This window comes from Canis lupus, chromosome 21, assembly GCF_003254725.2.
Source record: "Canis lupus dingo isolate Sandy chromosome 21, ASM325472v2, whole genome shotgun sequence".
Taxonomy (NCBI): domain Eukaryota; kingdom Metazoa; phylum Chordata; class Mammalia; order Carnivora; family Canidae; genus Canis; species Canis lupus.
Window position 1 is genome coordinate 30,879,527 of NC_064263.1, and position 6,734 is coordinate 30,886,260.

Consider the following 6,734-nt stretch of genomic DNA (forward strand, 5'->3'; position numbering starts at 1 on the left):
GGATGTAAAGTTCTGTAGATATCTGTGAAATCCATCTGGTCCAGTATATCATTTAAAGCTCTCGTTTCTTTGGAGATGTTGTGGTTAGAAGACCTATCGAGTATAGAAAGAGCTAGATTGAAGTCACCAAGTATAAGTGTATTATTATCTAAGTATTTTTTCACTTTGGTTAATAATTGATTGATATATTTGGCAGCTCCCACATTCGGGGCATATATATTGAGGATTGTTAAGTCCTCTTGTTGAATAGATCCTTTAAGTATGATATAGTGTCCCTCTTCATCTCTCACTACAGTCTTTGGGGTAAATTTTAGTTTATCTGATATAAGGACGGCTACCCCTGCTTTCTTTTGAGGACCATTCGAATGGTAAATGGTTCTCCAACCTTTTATTTTCAGGCTGTAGGTGTCCTGTCTAAAATGAGTCTCTTGTAGACAGCAAATAGATGGGTCCTGCTTTTTTATCCAGTCTGAAACCCTGCGCCTTTTGATGGGGTCATTAAGCCCGTTCACGTTCAGAGTTACTATTGAGAGATATGAATTTAGTGTCATCATGATAACTATTCAGTCCTTGTTTTTGTGGAATGTTCCACTGAACTTCTTCTTAAAGGGGAATTTTAAGAGTCCCCCTTAAAATTTCTTGCAGAGCTGGTTTGGAGGTCACATATTCTTTTAGTTGCTGCCTGTCTTGGAAGCTCTTTATCTCTCCTTCCATTCTGAATGAGAGCCTTGCTGGATAAAGTATTCTTGGTTGCATGTTCTTCTCATTTAGGACCCTGAATATATCCTGCCAGCCCTTTCTGGCCTGCCAGGTCTCTGTGGAGAGGTCTGCTGTTACCCTAATACTCCTCCCCATAAAAGTCAGGGATTTCTTGTCTCTTGCTGCTTTAAGGATCTTCTCTTTATCTTTGGAATTTGCAAGCTTCACTATTATGTCGAGGTGTTGAACGGTTTTTATTGATTTTAGGGGGGGATCTCTCTATTTCCTCGATCTGAATGCCTGTTTCCGTTCCCAGATTAGGAAAGTTTTCAGCTAGAATTTGTTCAAATACATATTCTGGCCCTCTGGCCCTTTCGGCGCCCTCGGGAACACCAATTAAACGTAGGTTTTTCTTCCTCAGGCTGTCGTTTATTTCCCTTAATCTATCTTCATGGTCTTTTAGTTGTTTGTGTCTTTTTTACTCAGTTTCCCTCTTTGCTATCAACTTGTCTTCTATGTCACTCACTCGTTCTTCCACCTCGTTAACCCTCGTCGTTAGGACTTCTAGTTTGGATTGCATCTCATTCAATTGATTTTTAATTTCTGCCTGATTAGCTCTAAATTCTGCAGTCATGAAGTCTCTTGAGTCCTTTATGCTTTTTTCTAGAGCCACCAGTAGCTGTATAATAGTGCTTGTGAATTGGTTTTCTGACATTGAATTGTTATCCAGATTTTGTAACTCTGTGGGAGAGAGGACTGTTTCTGATTCTTTCTTTTGAGGTGAGGTTTTCCTTCTAGTCATTTTGCTCAGTGCAGAGTGGCCAAAAGCAAGTTGTACTGGGAAAAGGAGAAAAAGAGGAGAGAAAGAAGGAAAGAAAAGAGAAAGAGAAAAAAAAGGATGAAAAAAAAGAAAAAAAAATAAGAAAAAGAGAAAGAAAAAGAAAGAAAGGAGAAAAAAGGGGTGTGGGGGAAGGAAACAAATCAAAAAGAAAACAAACAAATAAAGAAAAGAAAAAAAAAAAAGAACCACGGGGAGTATCTTCTGATTCTGTGTACTTTAAGTCCCTTGGCTTCCCCTGGAAGTTGTCAGTCAGTCTAGCTGGTCTTCTGGGGGAGGGGCCTGCTGTGCTGATTTTCAGGTGTTAGCACGTGGGGGAGCTGCTCTGCCTCCTGCCTGGTCAGGGCTCAGTGGGGGTTGTTTACCCCGTGAGGCCCCAGGAGCAACAGCCCTAGTGGCGGGGCCAGCTCTGGAAACCTGCATTCAGCCCCCACAGGAACTCCGGAGCTCTCTGTCTGCAGGGCCTGGAGGCTCCGGGCGGGGCCGCTGATCTGCTCAGCTGGGGCAGGAGCGTCCTTGCTGTCCTGGGCCCTCCCGGCCTCTGCCTGTCCCGGGGGAGGCCGGATCCTGGGCTGTGTCCCGGCGCCCTGTGCTCCGGAGCCTGCGCTGGTGGATTCGGGCTCCCGCCCCGCAGCCCCCTCCGCGGAGCCGCCGCCCGAGCCCCTCTGAGCTGCTCCGGGTCCAGCCTGCGCGCTGCAGCCCTTAGGGAGCTCGGCGCACTCTCCCGGGGCGCAGGTGTCTGTTAGTGTCCCCGGGAGCCCGAGGGCATCCCCGCCCTCCTGGGTCCTGCTCCAACTCCCTGCGAGCCTCTTTCCGCCCGGGAAGGTCGGTGCAGCTCCTGCTCCTCCGGGACGGGGCTCTCCTGTCCTGGGGACACTCGCCCCGGCCTCAGCCCGGCTCCTCGCGGGGCCCCTCCCCCTTGGAGGCCTTTGTTTCTTTATTTCTTTTTCCCCGTCTTCCTACCTTGATAGAAACGCGAACTCTTCTCACTGTTGCATTCCAGGTGTTCTCTCTTTAATTCTCAGGCCGAATTCATAGATTTTCCGGATAATTTGAAGGTTTTCTAGGTAATTTGGTGGAGACAGGTGATTTGGGGACCCTACTCTTCTGCCATCTTGCCCCTCCCCCTGGATAAAGTATTCTTGGCTGCAGGTTCTTCTCATTTAGGACCCTGAATATATCCTGCCAGCCCTTTCTTGCCTGCCAGGTCTCTGTGTAGAAGTCTGCTGTTAATCTAATATTTCTCCCCATAAAAGCTAGAGATTTCTTGTGTCTTGCTCCTTTAAGGATCTTCTCTTTATCTTTGGAATTTGCAAGTTTCACTATTAAATTTCGATGTATTGAGCGGTTTTTATTGATTTTAGGGGGGTATCTCTCTATTTCCTGGATCTGAATGCCTGTTTCCCTTCCCAAGTTAGGAATGTTCGCAGCTATAATTTGTTCAAATACATATTCTGGACCTCTGTCCCTTTCAGTGCCCTCAGGAACCCCAGTTAAACCTAGATTTTTCCTTCTGAGGCTGCCATTTATTTCCCTTAACCTTTCCTCGTGATGTTTTAATTGTTTTTCCCCTTTTTTCCTCAGTTTCCCTCCTTGCTATCAACTTGTCTTCTATGTCACTCACTCGTTCTTCTACCTCGTTAACCCTCATCATTAGGACCTCTAGTTTGGATTGCATCTCATTTAATTGTTTTAATTTCATCCTGATTATATCTAAATTCTGCCATCATGAAGTCTCTTGAATCCTTTATCTTTTTTCTGGAGCTACCAGTAGCTTTATAATTGTGCTTCTGAATTGGTTTTCTGACATAGAATTGTAATCCAAATTTTGTAACTCTGTGGGAGGGAGGACTGTTTCTGATTCTTTCTTTTGAGGGGAGTTTTTCCTTCTAGTCATTTTGCTCATTGCAGAGTGGCCAAAAACAAGCTGTACTTGATAGAAGCATAAACTCTTCTCACTGTAGCTTTTCAGCTCTTCTCTCTTTAAATCTCAGACCGAATTCATAGGTTTTCAGGATGATTTGAAAAATATCTAGGTAAGTTGGTGCGGACAGGTGACTTGGGGACCCTACTCTTCTGCCATCTTTGGAGTCAGCCATATTTTGTTTTATATTGCTTCTAGAAAGAGGGCTGGTCATGTAGCGGCTACTTTATTAAGACCAAAATCAGATGCAATAATATGACTTTAGTTTAGAGGCATCCTCAACTAAGTGCTGTTTAGATTTTCCCATGTTTATATTTTTCCTATATTGGCAATACATGGTGACCCATTAAAGAACAAAAACGTTAAAAAAGAAAAAAAGTAATCCACATGTAATTTCAATACCCAGAGTCAATCACTCCAAACATATTGGAAATAGTTTTCTTTCAGTCCTTTTTGTGCATTTTGAAAACATATATTAACATTGGTGCCCAAAGCATTAGCAAAATCACTTTTGGTAAGTACTGGTGGAAGATGATTATCATCATTATTATTAATGATATTATCCATTATCTGTAGGATATAGAAGAAATAGCAGTACTCAGATAACAACTAGACAATCAAATAAGGGGAAGAATAAAGTGACAAACATTACATTACTGACAGTGCTGAGAGTAGTTATTACTTGTGGAATTTCAGAAATAACTGTGAGAGAGGAACTGGTTCTTTGATGAGTTATAGGCACTATACTGTACAATACATCTCTAGGACTTATTCATTTTACATAACTGAAACCTAGTATCCTTTGGCTAATAACTAATTTGACTAATAATTTCCCCCTTCCCAAAGCCCATGCAATGATCATACCACTCTCTGCTTCTATAAGTTTGATTATTTTGCATCAGTGTTATCATATAGTAGTCATTTTTTTCTATCAATTCTTCTGTATCTGGCTTAATTCACTTAGCATAATGTCCTCCAGGTTCATCCATGTTGTCACAAATGGTAGGATTTCCTCTTTTTTAAGGGCAAATAATACTCTATGGGGGGGTATAGTCAACATTTTCTTTATCCATTTGTCAATGGACATTTAAATTAATTCTATGTCTTGATTGTTATGGGTAATACTGTAATGAACATGGGGTTCAAATATTTCTTCAAGATCCTGCTTTCAGTTCCTTTTGATATATACCCAAAAGTGAGATTCCTGGATCATATGGTAGTTCTATTTTTAATTTTTTTGAGAAACCTCCAGTCTTCTTTTCCACAGTGGCTGCACCAGTGTACATCCCACTAAAAATATACAGGGGTTTCCTTTTCTCTACGTTCTCATCAACACTAGTTACCTTTCATGGCCTTTTATTTATTCATGAGAGACACACACAGAGAGAGAGACAGAAACACAAGCAGAGGGAGAAGCAGGCTCCCTGCAGAGAGCTCGATGTAGGACTCGATCCGAGGATCCCGGATCACAACCTGAGCTGAAGGCAGATACTCAACCACTGAGCCACCCAGGTGTCCCCTTTTTAAAAGATTTTATTAATAAAAACCATCTTAATAGAGTTAACATAATAATTCATTGTGGTTTTGATTTACCCTTCCATGATGATTAGTAATTATGCACAACTTTTCATGTACCTCTTGGCCATTGTATGTCTTCTCTGGAGAAATATTTATTTGGTTTTCTTGTCTTTAAAAAATTAGATTATTTGCATTTTTTGCCATTGAATTGTAGGAGTTCCTTACATATTTCAGATATTAGCCCTTTATCAGATTTATGGTTTACAAATATTTTCTCCCATCTCATATGTTGCATTTCCTTTTTTTCTCTTTCATTTTGTTGATTGTGTCCTTTGCTGTGCAGAAGCTTTTTAGTTGGGTTTTGTTTTTAATCTCATTTGTCTAATTTTTACTTTATTGCTTGTGCTTTTGGTGTCACACACAAGATCACTGCCAAGTCTAATGTCCAGAAGTTGTCCTTATGGTTTCTTCATGGAGTTTTTATTTTCAGGTCTGATGTTAAGACATTCATCCATTTTTGAGTTGATTTTTGTATATGAATGTGACATAAGTGTCCAATTTCATTCTCTTGATGTGGATATCCAGTTGTTCCAACACTCTTTATTGGAGACACTGTCATTTCCTCATTTTGTATTCTTGGCTCACTTATCAAAGATCAGTTGACTGCATATGTGTGGGTTTATTTCTGGGTTCTCCATCATCTTCTGTATGTCTCTATGCCTGTTTTTAACCATTATTATATGACAGGATAAATAAATATTCTTGTTGATATTTTTCAAAAATTTAGAGGACTTATTTAGAATAGATTCCTAGAATTGTATTCAGAAATTGAAACAATATTTGGGAATATTATATGGTATTAGGCCGAGAGGACTCAGGAACTCTTAATATTATCTAGTCCTGGTCATTCTTCTTCTTAGAGTCCTACAAAAGAAACAAGAAATATGAAAATAAGTTACTGCTTTTTGTTAATTGCAGTAGTCTCTAATGTACTCAAATTCAGAACTCTGATAAGCCTCATTTGGGGTACTTGGTCTAGTCAAAAGTCTTTCAAAATCTTCAACCTTTCTTACAGCTTGAGTGGGACTTTTCCAATTTAATCAGTCCAGTTTCGTGAAGAAGTATGGAAATAGAACATGCATGACCTTTTAAGCACAATAGCCCTAGCCAGTAGTAAATAGGGACCAAACAACATTCTAGAATGTCACAAACAAGGTTCTTCTTCATGGGGAAGAAAGCACCAGTAAAAAGGGAATCTCTGCCTACTCCAAATATACTTGAGAACTGGGTCAAAGTATACACATATTTAAAGTTTAAAATATATTTGACAGGGAAGCCTGGATGGCTCAACAGTTTAGTGCCGCCTTCAACCCAGGGTGTGATCCTGGAGACCCGGGATCAAGTCCCGCATCGGGCTCCCTGCATGGAGCCTGCTTCTCCCTCTGCCTGTGTCTCTGCCTCTCTCTCTCTCTCTGTCTGTCTCTCTCATAAATAAATAAATAAATAAATAAATAAATAAATAAATAAATAAATAAAATCTTTAAAATAAAATAAAATATATTTTACAAAATTATTTTCCAGAGAGATTAATTTTCCTACCCATTTGCATTGCACAGAAATATCTTTTTTTGCACCTCATTATATAGTTAATCAATGCTACCATTTATTAATTGGGTAATTTGGGGAAGGTAGCTGTGCTTTTCTGTGCCTCAGTTTTTTTTGTCTGGAAGCTAAGATTAATAATGTCTACCTTAT